This window comes from Mobula hypostoma, chromosome 2 (genome assembly GCF_963921235.1).
Source record: "Mobula hypostoma chromosome 2, sMobHyp1.1, whole genome shotgun sequence".
Lineage (NCBI taxonomy): Eukaryota > Metazoa > Chordata > Chondrichthyes > Myliobatiformes > Myliobatidae > Mobula > Mobula hypostoma.
This window is the reverse complement of record NC_086098.1, coordinates 98512918-98530297: the sequence shown is the minus strand read 5'-3', so window position 1 is coordinate 98530297 and position 17380 is coordinate 98512918. Positions and strand designations below refer to the sequence as shown.

At 40.9% G+C, this 17380-nt stretch overlaps 1 pseudogene; it reads left to right on the top strand.

Moving 5' to 3' along the window:
• The first annotated feature begins 6607 nt into the window (after nt 1-6607).
• The window catches only part of LOC134357376 (sin3 histone deacetylase corepressor complex component SDS3-like), a 58350-nt pseudogene continuing 47577 nt past the window's right edge, over nt 6608-17380 (top strand).

The following is a 17380-nucleotide window of genomic DNA, read 5'->3' as shown; positions in this document are numbered from 1 at the left end:
AACAGTTGGAGCTATAGTAACGATCCTCTCTTCTCTATTCGATCCCCTCTGACCACCTCAACTCGCCGCCTGGGACCAACCACGGTGGTTGACCAGACACTCCACACAAGTCTGTCTTCGTCTCCTCTCCTCACCGAAGACCCTGGGCCTCGGACTCCAGCTCAGGGTCCGACCCGTCGGCCAGCTCACAGCTTCGCGTCCACTCTCTCCCTCCCCATCGTGCCTTCTGCCCAAAAACACGTGCATCACAATAGCTTACAGACACACAAGAAAGAATAACACCTATCCCAATTGGTTAACAAACGGATATAATTCTCCTTATCAGTAATATAACCCAAACAAACTGCTAGAAAGAGAACTACTGTCTCAGCAGTTAACATCACAGAGAAGCCATTTTAATTATAACATAACAAAGAAGCCATTTTAATTAGCCTACACAGTAATATAAAAGAAGAAACCCCTTACACTTCTAAATTCCAGCAAGTACAGACCCAGAGCTATGCCTGCGAGTAAATCAAAGTTTTTGTCAGAACTGGAAAAAATTAAAACACAGAAATTTAGGTAGCAGAAAGAATGGAGAGACTGAATGGAATGCTAGTGATAGGCCATACACTCAGTGGCCACCTTGTTAGGTATACCTCTACACATGCTCGTTAATGCAAATGTATAATCAGCTAATTATGTGAGAGAAACTCACTGCGCAAAAGCAGGCAGAAGTGGTCAAAAGATTCAGTTGTTGTTCAGAGCAAATATCAGAATGGGGAAGAAATGTGATCCAAGTGACTTTGACTTATTAACTTAGAGATATATAACAGCCCTTCTGGCCCAATGAGCCGCACAAGCCAGCAGCCCATCCTTTTAACCCTGGTTTAATTACAGGACAATTTACAATGACCAATTAACCTACTAACCGGTATGTATTTGGACTATGAGAGGAAACCATTGCACCCAGAGGCAACCCATGTGTTCACGGGGAGGATATACAAACTCCTTATAGAGGATGCCAGAATTGAACTCTGAACTCCGACACCCCAAGCTGTAATAGGGCTACATTAACCACTGTGCTACTGTGGCACCCACTACTGTGGAATGATTGTTGGTGCCAGACAGGGAGGTTTGAATATCTCAGAAATTACTGATATCCTGGGATATTCACATACTACAGTCTCTAGAGTTTACAGGAAATGGTGCGAAAAACAAAAAGCATTCAGTGAGTGACACTTTTGTGGGTGAAAATATCTTGTTAATGAGAGAGGTAAGAAGAGAATGGCCAAACTGGTTCATGCTGACAGGAAGGCAATAGTAGCTCAAATAACCACACATTCTAACAGTGGTGTGTCGAAGAGCATGTCTGAATGCACAATGCATCAATCCTTCAAATAGGTGTGCTACAGCAGCAGAAGGCCATGAACATACACTCAGTGCCCACTTTATTAGACATAGATTGGTATTGGTTGAGAGATGGCAAGGAAGGCTTGGTAATTGCAGCCAGTCTGTCTGTACTAGGTCCAAACAGCAGAGAAGCAAGAAAAGCCCATGATTCAGCTGTGAGTCACAAAACTCAGACGTTGGTAAAAATCTTAAATAAACATATAGAGGAAAGTGCCGGGGAAAATCCAGGCTCTGTAAAAAGAAGAAATAATGAATTGCAAAAGAACTGGACAGAGATTGAAAACACAAAATGGAAATCACGAACTAGAATCAGAAAGTGCCATGGGGATCATATTGTAGATTGCAGACGGCAAAAGTAAGAGGACAGATATTTCACATTTGATCACCTTGGCTATGAGAAGATCTGCAGTTGCCCTGAGGTGGTGAACAGAAAGGATGTTTTGGTATTTTATATACAAATTGAATTGCATATACAGTCATAACCAGCACAGGAGATAGCTGAGGACATTTAAAGTAAGGAGGGATCAAGATGAAGTGCTCATTTCCAGTATCAAGGAGGTGGAAATCCACAGAGGTTCTGAGAGGCAGGCTGTGGGATTTGCATCCAGATCATGCAGGAGTAAGGAAAGTGTTTCAAATTTCCACTTGCCTTTTTATGATATGCTTCCTTGCGAACAGGAAGAGAAAATCTGATGCTCCCCAACTCTTTACTCAATGTATCAATAATTGCATTGGCACTTCCTACACTCAAACAGAATTCAAAATGTCATTACCCTTCTCTCATCTTTCCTTCCTGGATTGCTGTGTCTGTCACAGGAGATATACTAAAGACGTATCTAATACAAACGTATATAATGCTACTGCAGTCAGGACTTCTTTACAACTTCTCACCTGCAAGGAATCCACTCCATCGTCTCAGTCCTTCTGCCTTCATCGTGTTTGTTCTGATGATTAGACTCTGCACACATTCCTCTGAAATGTTTGCTTTCTTTCCTGAGCCATGTTTTCCTTTCTAATATAGTTGACAAAACCTTCGACTGAATCTCACCTGTTTCCTGCTCCTATCCACTCTCTTCCTGGTCCTCAAATTCCATCCTACCAGTCTTCACATTCAACAGATCATCCTTCGTAATTACTGCTCCCTTCAATGAAATTCCACCAACAGATGCATTCCCTTTCAGCATCTGAAGAGACTGGTCTCTCCATAACTTTGTGTTCCGCTCTTTCATCACCATCAACCATCCCTATATTCTATACATTTTGTCATGTAACCATAGGAGGCATAACACTTGTCCTTTTACCACTTCACTTCCCATAATGGAATTGGCTGATCTACAGTACTTGTGATACAGGTTTAGTTTATTTTTTCCTCTCTACATCAGCACAACCTATTGTCAGGCATGTCTGGACAGTTCAGGATTTTGCAATGTCTACATTCCTCTACCTACGTCCTCAGTCTCCAACTGTCCTAATTTGATAGTTGCTTTATATTCTTATGTCCATCAAAGGGGTGGTCTCTCTTCCTCAAGGCAACCCTGGAATGACCTTATCGCAGGTATTCCCTTTATCCTCCCTGACCCTCCACATTCTCTCTGTCGAATCTTTTTCCTCTTTCCTATTTCCTACAAAGGATCTTTGAGCTGAAAAATTAACATTATTGCTCTTTCCACAATTGCTGCCTGACTTGCTGAGTGTTTCAAGCACGTTTTATTTTTATTCTATGTCTTCTTGTTCTGGATTTCCCATTGTTGCTCTTAACATCCAATCCAATCTATTAATCACTCATCCATCCTATTAAAATTATCTCCCTGAACCAGATTACTGGTCTTCTCACTCTGTTTATCAGTCACATCTTTTCCTGAGAAACTCTGTTTGGTGAGAGGTTTTGGCTTTTAATGATCTTGCTTATTTTATGAGTATAATTTTCAGCAGAATTCAATGCAAAATAAAAATGAAACACTGTTGACATCTCAGATGCACAGTGCAGAGACCTCACTGCACCATATGGGCACAGCAGCTGTGTGAGATATTTACTTTGTGAAAGGCTGTCATATCAGTTTAGGAATCTCAATAAGAATTGATAGAGATCACCTCAAAAGTTATGGGAGCTAACCACTGGGTCACAATAATTTGTCTCCATAAAGTATGCTTCTCTACAAAGAATCTACTGTTTCTCTTCCCCTTCCCCATGCTGCAATCACAGCAGAGCCTTCTTCAGTTGCTAATGAGGCTGCATCACGTCCTTCCCAACAGGCATTCTGAAGTAATAAATTAACTCCACTGCCACGACCTATTGTTTGGAGCGCACTTAATTTGGAATCTGTTACAGTAGCCGAGGGAAAATCCCACTGCTGCATTTGCAGCTGATGAAATGAGCCAACATCACCGGCAAACAGCCACGGGTGTAATTTTAACATAATCATAATTAATAATGGTATAACACTGTGCTGGTGAAGAAAGTTGAATTAAATTGCCATGAGTAAACAAAAGGAATTAACCCAGGTTTGTAAATATTATGGGAACAGGAAAAAAAAGATTGCACTGTCAGAGGTGAGTAGCTAACTATATCAAAGTGCAGATTTCAAAACACTTGACGAATATTACACCTTGCGATTTGTTTATGGGGTATTAACTCAGCAAAATTTACAAGGAAGAGCAATTTGGACAATATAATTTCATATTTTGAGACATCTAATCACCTGTAGTAGTATTGGAAAGTTCGAGCATCCCAGGTATGACCTACAGTATAAATCATCAGTGGAATAAACCAGTGATGGGTCTTTGCCAATTTTTCTAACTGATCTCGCCTTTCAGTTGAAGGGGGAGTTTAAAGGGAATCTTGGGCGGGGGAGTGGAAATTTTTCATACAAAATGTAGTAGGTAACTGTAAAGAGCTACCAGAAGAGGTGGTGGAGGCAGGAACAGTAGCAAGTAACTTAAGAAGCACCTGTACAGGAAGTGTATGAGTGGGTGATACAGGGATATGCAATTAATGCAGGCAAGTAGGATTAGTATCAATAGGCATGATGGTGGGTATAGATATGGTGGGCCAAAGGGTCTGTTCTGTGCTACACAACTGTGGATCCAGTGAAAAGTGAATACGCTTTGTTCATAAGGCCGCATATTTGAACTGTTTTTCTTCATAGATTTTTAAATGGAAAATTGTTTAACCCTTTATATTGTTAAAAAAACAGGCAGTCACACGTATATTTCCCGTCAAATCAGGATCGTGCGGTAAACAAGCACGTAGGTACACCCAGAAAGGCAATGTTTAAAGATAGGCTTTATTTCTCACCTTTGTTTTTAAAGCATCAGGCAGTTAAAAATAACTTACATTGTGCATTCACATTCGATGAGCACTATCTATACCCTGAGCCAAATAAAGGTCTTTTGGGGAGTCTCTTTATCTCATATGTGCCATTATGCTGCAACTTTATGAAACACTGGTTTGTCTGCACAAGGAGTACTGGTCACCATACTATTGAACTGAGTGATTGTACTGGAGAGGATGCAAAGAAGAGTCACCAAGATGTTGCCTGAAATGGAGGACTTGAGTCAGAGGAAGAGACTGGGTAGGCTTGACTTCCTTTCCTTAGAGTGAAAGAGGCTGAGTGGAGACTTGTTAGAAATCTATAAGATTATGAAAGTTTTAAGTAGGGCAGATCAGAATCAGAGCAAAAAAAATTCTTCCATCGTTATATCCTTTCACTAATTCCACCAAAAGCCTAATTTGTTTGAATAAACATCAGTTTTCACTTCATCAAAGGTTCTTTCGATGTCTTTTCCATGCCAGTGCTAGTATGCAGAGTTGTCCTACAGTCCATCAAGAAATCAACCAAACAATGTTTCTTCTTCTGTGTGGAACACTCTTACAGCTTATTCCACACTCTCATGACCTTCTGAGTGAAAAAGTTTCCCCTTATTTTCCCCTTAAACTTCTCACCTTTCACCTTTAACCCATGATTTCTAGTTGTAGTCCCAACCAACCTCAATGGAAAAAGCCTGCTTGCATATACCCTATCTATATCCCTCATAATTTTGTATACCTCTTTCAAATCTCCTCTCAATCTTCTATGTTTCAAGGAATGAAGTCCTAACCTATTCAATCTTTCCATATAACTCAGGTTCTCCAGACCCAGCAGCATCCTTATCAATTTTCTCATCCACAAAACTTTTTTTTTCTTGAGAGTTTCTTTCTCTTGAAGTTTGGTGCAGATGCAACTACACTACCAGCCGGCTTGTAGACCATTAGTATTAATCTTCAAATCAAGGTATACACCTTCCCATTTACAAAGGCACATATTTGCTTAGTTTGAATAACAACTACAATAGAATCAATGAAAGACCACCCAATTTGGGCATTCAACCAGAATGCAGAAGACAACAAACTGTGCATATACAAAAAGAAGAAACATAGTAATAAATAAGCAATAAATATCAAGACCATGAGATGAAGAGTCCTTGAAGTGAGTCCATAGGTCTGGGAGCGTTTCAATTATGAGGCAAATGAAGTTGAGTGAAGCTATCCCCTTTGGTTCAAGAGCCTGATGATTTAGAGGTGGTAACTGTTCCTGAACCTGGTGGTGCAAATCCTGAGGCTCCTGTACCTTCTTCCTGACGACAGCAGTGAGAAGAGAGCATGACCTTGGTAGTGGGGATCGCTGTGGTAGCATTTCATGTAGATGTGCTGATTTGTGGGGAGGGCTTTAACTTTGTGTTGTACTCATCTTTTAAACACCTCTTCTGAAATCTACGTTTTTTTCTTTGCTGCAGTCAATCATTAGATCACTTGGTTCACTAAGCAGTGATCCACATTTTGGAAAATCTTGATGAAGAAATTGCATCTATAGTGTGAACTCATATATGAGAGAGCTTTTTCTCTATATGTACAGTCAATTGCTATCATCCAGAATAAGTATTGTGTGTTATTATTAAACAAGGTCTGACAACATCAATGCACAGGTTATCAATCAAAAACTGTGCTCAAAAATCTATTTATCTGCTGCCACTGCAGTTTATGGCATAGAAGCTGAATTATCTGTTTGTTATTGTTAGCACCTTTGCTCCAAGACCAAGATGTGAGAGGTGTTCATTCATGAGCTGTTGTTCGCTGACGACGAAGCACTGATGTCCAACACAGAAGCCCAGCCATAGCATATCATTGGCCACCCATCCCATACCTGCAAGGAATTCGGGCTTGAAGAAAACAAACGTCATGGCCCAGGACACTAACTCCCTCCCATCCATCACCATCGATGGTCACACTCTACAGGTGGCTGACTCCTTCACCTATCTTGGGTCAACCATCACAAACACTCTGTCCCTTGATGCTGAGTTGAGCAACAGAATAGCCAAGACTGCAGCTGTCATTCTCAGGCTAAACAAGAGAGTAGGAGCAACAGCCATCGGACTGCGATTACCAAGCTCCGAGTGTACCATGCCTGTATTCCTGGCACTCTCCTCTGCAGCAGCAAAACCCAGACAATCTATGCTAGCCAAGAGAAGAAACTGACCAGTTTTCACTTCCGATGCCTCAGATCCATCCTGCACATACCTTGGCAGGACAGAGCCACTAATACAGCGGTCCTACAATGTGCAGGCATCCCCAGCACGTTCACCCTCCTCAGCCAGAGGCAGCACAGATGGTTAAGACATATCAAGAGAATGGGCTCTGGCAAAGGATGCATGCCCAGTTGGTCTCCCACAGCTTTGCTTCAAGGATGTCTGCAAAAATGATCTGAAGCTGGCCAACATCGATGTGAACAACTGGGAAGGTTTTAAAGACTATCAGGCCACCTGGAGTCATGAGCTGACTTTCTTGTGTGCTATCCACCATCTTTCGAGACAGAAGGATACCAACGTATATTTCACTGAACTTCAAAACCATGAGATCTTCCATTTTATTATCATTTTGAATTGCCTCAGATATTCCATTTGTTTCTTATTTAGCTTTGGGTCTTCAGGTAGTTCATATGTGATTCTTCTTTCAGCAACTGAATCAGAGGCCAAATCAGGATTACTATCACTGACTTACATATGTTATGTGAAATTTCTTGTTTTTCAGCAGCAGTACAGTGCAAAGACATAAAAATTACTTCACAATATTGAATAAATATTGCGAAAAAAGGAATAAAGAGGAGGTAGGCTTGGGTTCATGGATCATTCAGAAATTTGATGGGGGTGGGGAGGAAATTATTCCAAAATCATTGAATGTGGGTTTTCAGGTTCTTGCACTTCCTCCTTGATGGCAGTAATGACAGAGGTATATGTTGCAAATGGTGAAGGACCTTAGTGATGAATGCCACCTTCTTGAGGTACCACCTCTTGAAGATGTCCTTGGTGGTGGCAAGGCTTGTGCTTGTGATGGATCTAACTGAGCCTACAACCATCTGCAGACTTTTGCAATACTGTGGATTGGGGCCTTCATACCAGGCTGTGATGCAACAAGTCAGAATGCTCTCGCATATCTCAAGACATTTAGAAGTTACCAAATCTCTGTGAATTCCGAATGAAATAGACTGTGGAAATGCAGCCTGAAAATCAGGGTTAGGGAATTCTGGGTGGTAAAATGTTGTAACTATCTTCGACAAATCAATGGATGTAAACCCAAGTGACAGATGGAGTCTGAACTGGATTAAATTTTTCCAGTGAAGGATCTTAAGGGAGAATGAGATACAACATATATATGAACTGAATAAGCATCACACCCATGATCTCATAGAATGGTAAAAAGGGCCAAATATCATTCCTGTACCATTGCTGGTGTGTGGTTAGAAAAACTGATGTGCCAACCACTTGAAAGGTTTGGAGGTTTAAGTTCATCCATCTTGGGTTTAATTACTAACAACTGCTTAATATAATTTATATGTAGTGTTTGATGAATATACATGCATTTTTAAGCCAATTTTCCCTCCAGGGTGATAGGCTGTTTAAAGTTCAAAGTTCAAAGTAAATATTATCAAAGTACAGTATTGTGAAAAAGTCCTAGGCACATATACTGTATATAGTGAGGGTGCCTAAGATTAATGAGCAGTACTGTAATTAAAGATCCCACCCATTCTAGACGTTCTCTCTTCTTGCCCCTCTATTGGGCAAAAGAGACAAAAGTCTGAAAGCTCAAGAACAGCTTCTATCTCATTGTTATATTGAACAGTCCCCTGGTACAATAAGATGGATTCTTGACCACACAATCTACCTGATAAAGGCCTTGAATCTTATTGTCTGCCTGTATTGCACATTCTCTGTAACTGTAACACCATTCTCTTACAGCACCGGAACAGACCAGTGAGTCCACGCCATCCAATTGTGTCCATGTGACCAAGTAGCTTACTGACACATACATATTTGGACTGAGCGGGGAAACCCACGCAATCACAGGGAGAACGTACAAACTCATTAAAGACAATGGTGGGAATTGAACCTGGATCACTGGTGCTGTAATAGTTTTGTGCTAATCACTATGCTTCTGTGCTGCATTTTCCTTGTACTATCCCAACATGCTGTTGTGATGAAATGATGAGTGTGGCATGCAGAATAAACGTTTTCACATGTGACAATAATAAACCAACTTACAATCTACATTAACACTAGAGATTCTGCAGATGCTAGATATCTTGCACAACACAACCAAAAAACTGGAAGAACTCAGCAGGTTAGGTAGCATCTGTGGAGGGGAATAAACAGTCAGTGCTTCAGTCTTTTCAGCACAGATTAATTCTGCCAAGCGGCCTATTGCCATGCTGTGTAACTCCATAAATCTATGAATTTATGCAGCGCTTTTTTTTACTAGTAGCAAATATGCACTGCATTAGGCAGTCATGCAGTTGTCATAGTCCTTTAGTTTCAAGACTCAGACATGTTGATCACTTTCTCTCCCCATCAAACAACAAAGGGAAGTTGCCAGAAAACATTCCAACAGCAATTCTAGTGATGATCAATAGTTTAAAAGTTACAGGCTTCCTTTTAGAGAAGTATAACCACCAGAAGGAAGGAATCCTTTCAAATGAAATTAGCTGTCAGTGCTGATTACTGAAAGCCACCAATCTGTGTGTTGTTAGCAGGAATCTGACAGATGCAAGAGAAGTGTACTAAGCACTTCCAATCCAAAGATAAAATATCAAATGTTCCAGTCCCTAATGTCAATTTAGTAGCAGTGTCACAGTTGATTTTGAAAACCCTTTCACACAGATGAGCTTTCTCGGAAAACATCTTATCTATTGATAATAATGGTTATCAACCCATGTCTAAGGTCTATGAACTATGCCTAAGAAGATTTATAGAAGGTTTAAACACAAGAGAAGGTATATTGTTGTCATTGTTTGATATTTTTCATTAATTATTGTCTGCAACAATTTGGCAGTGGGAAGTTATCAGCTTATTCATGCTGGCCGACATCTGTTTTGCTCAGGGGTTTATTTCAGTTTGGATTGTTATGCTACTTGTTCATCAATACAAGGAGGACTCAGCTTACAGCTAGAACAACAGGAAACACCTTAAAAAGATGCAGATGCTGAAAATCCGAAATAAAAACAGAACATGAGGGAAATTTCAAAAGGTAAGGCAGCATCTATAGAAAGAGAAATAGTCAAGAGTTGGGGTGCAACTCATGTGGGCACATAGGATTAGTGCATTTAGGCTCAAAGATCAGCATAGATGTACTGGGCTGAAGGGCTGTATCACTCTACAACTAGAGCAGAAAAGAAATGGGCTGCACAGTAGAGCAGTGGTTAGCATAATGCTATTACAGCACCAGCAAACCACGTTCGATTCCTGCCACTGCCTGTAAGGAGTATGTATGTTCTCCCTGGGACCATCTGGGTTTTCCCATGTGTTCCAGCTTCATCGCACATTCCAAAGACATACCATTAGAAGGTTAATTGGTCACATTAGTAATTGGGTGATGCGGCTTTTTTGGGCCGGAAATCCCTGTTACCATGCTAAACAAATAAACAAATGAGTATCTGGACTAAAAATGGCTTAATAGCAGTGTTAACCATCTTGATCTGTGAAATAAGTTAGCAATTGCTAAAAGTTGTGATCTCTCTCTCTCTGTCTCTCTTTCTCTGTCTTCTCTTCTTTCTCTCCTCTCTTCTTATTCTCTCTGTCTCTCCCTCTCTCTAACACACACAAACTCTCTCACTCCTCTCTTCTTTCTCTCTCTCGCTCTCTCTTCCTTCTACTTTCTCTCTCTCTCTCTCTCTCCCACACCCCCTTCCCCCTTCCCTCCCACAAAGCCAGAGTCAAAGAATGTTATCCACAGCCCTGACGGACTCCTTAGAAGAAGAAGGAGGCATCCCATGATTAGTATTGAGCTTTGGAACATTTGTGTCTGACTGCAGATATATCGCTGGCCAAAGCTTTTACAATGATGACAGATTTGCACCTATGCATTACCCTTCACATCCTCAAGACATGTCACAGCACCTTGCAGCAACAAAGTCCTTATGATGTGTAGTTGACATTGTAACAATACGAATTGTTCACACCAAACTCCCAAACACCTACATGCACAGTCAAAATAATACATTCATTGGTGAATGTGTTGTCAGGCAGCCACACAGATGATTTTCACAGACTGTTCATCCTTGTAAAATCCAACACAAATTGTCAAAAAAGACAAATGGGTAACACACAGCAACCTTCTCCTTTTCCTTCTTTAGGCTACGTCCACACTAGACTGGATCATTTTGAAAACGCCGGTTTTGAGTAAAAACAACAGGCATCCACACTAGGTGTTTTTCAAAATATCTCTGTCCACATTAAAATGGATATTTGGGCAAATCTACTCCTACCGGGCATGCGCAGACACATCTACAGAAAACAAGCGAAGAGGAAACGGTATAATATTTACGTTTCCGCGGTGGTGTTGCACTATTTCCATTGGTCAAAAACTAGAGTACCAACAACAACAACGAAAAAAATTTTTCAACAATGTCATCAAGAAATAGAAAGAAAACCTCCGCTGGGAAAAGCAGACCGGACTTCTTCGTTGAGACGGACAATGAAGTCGAGCTGTTTCTGTGAGTTACAAACGACTACAAAGTCAGCAAAGCAGTGGAGAGCGTGGAGATGTTTAACTCCAAACAAGCTATTAATGTTGACAATAAAGTAAACAACACATGCAATAAGCCATCCTCTACTCAAGATCAACAATAGAGTGGATTCTTCTGCTGCCAGACCTGCGCAGTATTTCTGACATTAATATTTTTAAAGATAGACTCAATGAAATCAATTTAGGGGATCTAGTCAAAAAAGCTCACTTTACAATTTAACTCTCACGCCGTTCACACCGACTGCGCGTTATAACAGCCGTTTGGCAGTACTTGCGCAGTACCAAGCAGAAGCAGAAAAACCATTGTTGTTGTGGTGTTGTCATGACAGCTTTTTTAAATATCTCCATTTACCCTGTCCCCACTGGAACGTGCAACAATCATTTTCAAACTTACACACTCTGGAGAGTGTTTTAGAAAAGCTCGGTTTTCGGGGGATGAAAACGTTGTTTCAATGTGGACAGAGGGTCAAAATGAAGAGAAAAAGCTTTGTTTTCAAAATTATCTGGTATAGTGTGGACATAGCCTTAGTTAATCTGTATACTGATGTATTTTTCAAACTCTGAATGTCAAAGCAGTAAAACTAACTTACCACACTTTTGTAAAGGCGTTTTGTTATGAAAAAGTATCTGGTGCTTTCCGAGCTTAATAATGAATAAATTCTTCTCTGGCTTCCAGCCAGGTACAGGTATCGAGTATGACCAATGTTTCAATGATAAACTCTGCCATCTTCTTCAGGGAAGACGCATGGGCATGTCTAGTCTGGTAGTATTTATACTTCCATAGTCCATCCCTCCTGATTGATTAGTCCTTGTCCAATCAGGTTTCTGCTCTACCACGTTGTTTACATTTGTATCGCAGCAAGACTTTTGTCTTTGTTAAAATTCTTTTCCTCTAGTTTTATTTCAATGGCTTCCTTCACCAGGAGGTCCCAAAAACCATTTGCGCGACACAGTAGTTTTGTGCCGTCAAAGTTAATCTTATGGTCATTGCAAGTGCAATGTTCTGCTACCACTGATTTCTCCAGGTAACGCAAACAGATACACCTGTGATCCCTGATGCAGGTTTCCACTGTGCATCCTGTCTAGTTGATAAACGAATCCTGTAAACGCCAGCCAATCTGAGTTCCAGGTCATCTTTGACCCACGTAAGCAGTGACTTGAGCTTCCTTATGGGTTCGTGGATGGTACTAATGTGGTATTTCTTCAGGATCCTGGCGATCCTTCCAGAAACCATGGCAATATAGGGAAGACAGGCGGTAGTGAAGAGTTCCTCCTCGCTGTTACGTTTCCTGGTTTTTCTGTCAGCCCTGTTAAGGGCTTGATGGATTTTTGTCACCTTGTATCCATTCTGTAGGAACATTGTGAGTAAACATCTTATTTCCTCAGGTCCGAAATAGTTTTCACACGGTAAATCAAAGTAGAAGGAACTGCTCTAGGTTGGAAGGCATGATGGCACCTGTTATTATTGAGGTGTATGTCCAAGTGAGTAGGTTTCCAATAGATGCCATATCCGAGGCTACCATCTGGTTTGCGTTGTATTAGAATCACTGTGCCCGCCAATGGCTATTGGGACCACCTAGCAAAGGAAGCCATTGAAATTAAACAAGAGGAAAAGAAATTTTAACAAAGACAAAGGTCTTGCTCTATGTAAGAACTGAAATTCAATTGAAAGTAATGTGGGAGAGTGGAAACTTGATTGGAATAGGACAAATCAATTAGAAGAAATGGACTGCAGGGGTATAAGTACCACCGGTCTAGACCTACCCAAGCATCATCCCTGGAGAAGGTGGCAGAGTTTTTCATGGAAACATTGGTTATAATCAATACCTCTGCCCGGCTGGAAGCCCAAGAAGAGTTTATTAGGCATATTGTTATATTTATCACCATATTTTGAAAGGATTAAACTGGGTTCATGGGCAATTTTGGCAATCTTTGAGTCAAAATGACATTTTGTTCTGAACGGTCAACAAAAACAGGAAGACCTCCTCATTATTTTATTCTTTTTATGCATTATATATGTACTGTAATTTATGGCACTGTACTGCTGCCACAAAACACAAATTTCATGACATTATAAACCTGATTCTGATAAGATGTAATATCCTTTTTAATTATGTAAGCACATAATCCACTGATACATCAGCACAATTACAAGTATTTTTCAGCAACTGAGCTACTACCTGCAGTTGCTTCACAGTATGGGTGATAATGAACCGCAATTGTATTTTACAGTGAACTTAGCTTTCACTTCCTTTAAGTGTTATTGTGTCTCTGGGATATGACTCTGTATAAAGGTTCTACTTTAAATTATATAACACTGATTACACTTCCAAACCCAATGGATTGTCCTGGTACATTTTCAAGCATGTTGAGTGAACTGACGGGATTTTTATGAATGCAAATAATTTATTTATAAAAAACACATACTTTAATTGATATTGTTAATTAAAATAAGAAAACATGTTCATGTAGCTAAGCAGCAATTTCAGAATCAGAATCAGAATCAGGTTTATTATCACCGGCATGTGACGTGAAATTTGTTAACTTATCAGCAGCAGTTCAATACAATACACAATCTAGCAGAGAAAAAAATAGTAAATAAAATAAAATAGTAATAATAAATAAACAAGTAAATCAATTTTGTGTATTGAATAGATTTTTAAAAATGTGCAAAATCAGAAATACTGTATATTAAAAAAAAGTGAGGTAGTGTCCAAAGATTCAATGTCCATTTAGGAATCAGATGCCAGAGGGGAAGAAGCTGTTCCCGAATCGCTGAGTGTGTGCCTTCAGGCTTCTGTACCTCCTATCTGATGATAACAGTAAGAAAGGGGCATGCCCTGCATGCTGCAGGCCCTTAATAATGGACGCTGCTGTTCTGAGACACCACTCCCTGAAGATGTCCTAGGTAGTTTGTAGGCTTACACCCAAGATGGAGCTGACTGGATTTACAACCTTCTGCAGCTTCTTTAGGTCCTGTGGAGTAGCCCCTCCATACCAGGCAGTCATGCAGCCTTTGTTCGTAAAGCAATACTTCCTAAATATGTAAATCACAGAGCGAACTTCATGAGGAAAATGCTGATCAGCCAAGAAGACACTAAAAAAGCAGAACAGAGAAAAATTACAGATAAACTACATGCTGGATTCCAAATAAAATTGCAGGTGCAATGGGTTTAAAAAGCATAGCAACTCTTTAATTTTCCCCTTGAAGGGTTTGTCTCCTAAAGTTATTACAAAATACCCAGAAAAAAACAATGATCACATTTTCTGATGTTAGCAGAAAATGATATGAACTGAATCATAACTCAGAAAAGATCCACCAATCCTCTCTTCTATTATATCAGAGGATTTATACATCTTGATAATTTAGAATGCCAAAGATAGATAAATATTCTGTTCTAAGAACCAATCAATAATCTTTAGTTTTACAGCCTCTGTGGAGGTCCTTTGCAAACTCGTAACTACCACAATGTTGCCTTCTGCTCTCCTAATTCCAGTACTCAGTTCACCCATTCACTGATATTTGCATCAAACCCACAGTATGTTGTCTAGCATTTAATATTTGGATAAATACTTTAAAAGGATGTGAATAAGGATGCATGATTGGATAGTAGGATTTATGGTTTTATACAATTGCCAGAATATCTGAATTGAAGAGTTTGTAAAGAATTACATGAAGAAAAAGAAAACAAATGATCATTTGGTAAGATGATGAATAGTTTAAAAATGATCATTCACATATTAGATAATGGGTGTTCTCCATGAATTCAGTCAACCAACTGGTATCCTTCAGTCCTACAATAATTCCATGATTCTGGAGAGTAATTAGCAGTGCTACAGGAGAAGAGCAAGGGAATGAAACTGATGAGATTGGTCTATGGGGAGATAACATGAAAGAAATGAACAAAAATACTTCCCTTTGTACCATAACAGCTCAAGTATTCTATGATTTTATTTATGAAATTGCATTTAGCCCATCTCTGGGCTAGAAATTAATCAAGAAAGCAATGTCTATTGCTTTGTTATCACAAAGGAAAAAGACAGAATCTCATTCACTGTTTCACGGAGGATAAAAGAAGCAATGAATGGTTAGGAAAAGAGTCGGTGCATTCTCTATATCCCTCACTGAATAGTTAATAACAAAATCTGGGTTTACAAGGGAGAATTTCTAGGCTTAAAGTCTAAGGTTCTATAAGGAATTAGTCAGACCATATTTGGCACCATATCTAAGAAAGTGAGTGCTGCCATTGGCAAGGGTCTAGGTGAAGTTTATGAAAATGATCCAAGGAATGAAAAGCTGTGTTTAATGATGCTGAACCTGTACTCGTGTGGGTAGGCTATTTCCAATAGTTGGACACTCTATGACTAAAAGGCACAGACCCACAACCAAAGGACATCCCTTTGAGAACAGAGATGAAGAGGTACTTCTTCAGCTACAGTGTGGTGAATCTGTGGAATTCACTTCCACAGAAGACTTTGGAGGCCAAGTCATTGTGTACATTTCTTTATTAGTAAGGGCATCAAAGGTTATGGGGAGGAGGCAGGAGAGTGGGATGAGGGAAAATAAATCAGCCATGATGGAATGGTGGAGCAGACTCAATGGAGCAAGTGGCCTCATTCTGCTCCTATGCCTTATGGTCTTATTGATAATATTACCCAAAACAAACAAAATTGTCCCTTCCTATTTTGATTAGTACTTTGAAATTGTTTCACTTGCTTCAAAAGGCAGAGAATTGGCTCATCAGTTAGGCAGCTCCTTGTCATGGTTCGGTCCGTGAAGTCCACATTCCGGTTCATGGTCCGGTCCGTGGACTCAGGACTCTGCGTTTTCCAGCTGTCCCTTGCTTTGATTGAGTTAATCATAGGCACCTGATTCCCATCTTGGGGCTTGGAATATAAGTAGCCTTGGGGACGACTGTGGGCTGCTGGCTTGTCTTGTCAAGATCCCCTGGGAGCAACCGGCTGGTGGAAGCCTAGAGCAGCCACTTGCCATCTTTAGGCTGCGTTGGGGAACCATCCCCTCATGGAGCCTTGCTGTCAGTAGTCAGAGCTGTCTTTGTGGTATGGATTCGACCGTTTCCTCGGCCAGTTGAGTGGCCATCAGCCACTCTGAGCTAGGTAGGGATTTGGCTCTTTCTGTAGCCAGCTGAGGTTGCTGGCTGTAACTGCTACTCAGAGCAAGCCCGATGCAGAGATGGAACTGTCCGTCGTTCTTTGATGTTTGTCTCTTCTTATCCTTGCCTCCGTGGGGTAAGTCAGGCTGTTCTGTTGTTGCCCTGCAGGGGGATCTGTATTGTCTTGTCTTGTCCTCACCTCTGTAGGGTAAGTCAGGCTGTTCTGCCGTTGCCCTGTGGGGGGACCTGCCTTATCTTGTCTTTGCCTCTGTTGGTAAGTCTGGCCATTCTGCTGTTACCCAACAGGTGGACCTGTCCCACCTTGGTGTGGAGATAAAGTTGAGTCCTGGCTTGTCTAAGGATGAGTCCCGGCTCTATGTACTGTCCAGTCTCATGTTAGTGTCATGTTAAAGATGGGTCCCAGCTTTTCGAAGGATAGTCCCGGCTCTATGTTGATGTACAGTTCCCAGTCTGTCTCCGAGCTCCAGCCTCCGAGTTATCAGCCTCCGCATTCCAAGAGCCAAGACCCCAGCCACATCCTGTCCTGAAGGTATGTCATATCCTTGCCTAGTTCTGGGGTCTGAGCCCGAGGCAAGATCCAGGTCCTGGGTCCTTGTCCAGTCTCTGACTTGGAGTCCAAGCCCAGGCTCCTAGTTCATAGTTCCTTGTCTGGGTTCCCTGTGTCTAGTCCATGTCCTAGCCCAAGTCTGCATTCTTGTCCCTGCTCCTTGCCTGTATCCTGTAACGTCCCTACCCTAGTCAAGTCCTGTTCCTTGTACTTCAGTGTCTGTGTCTTGCACTTTGGGTCCGCTATCAATGTCCC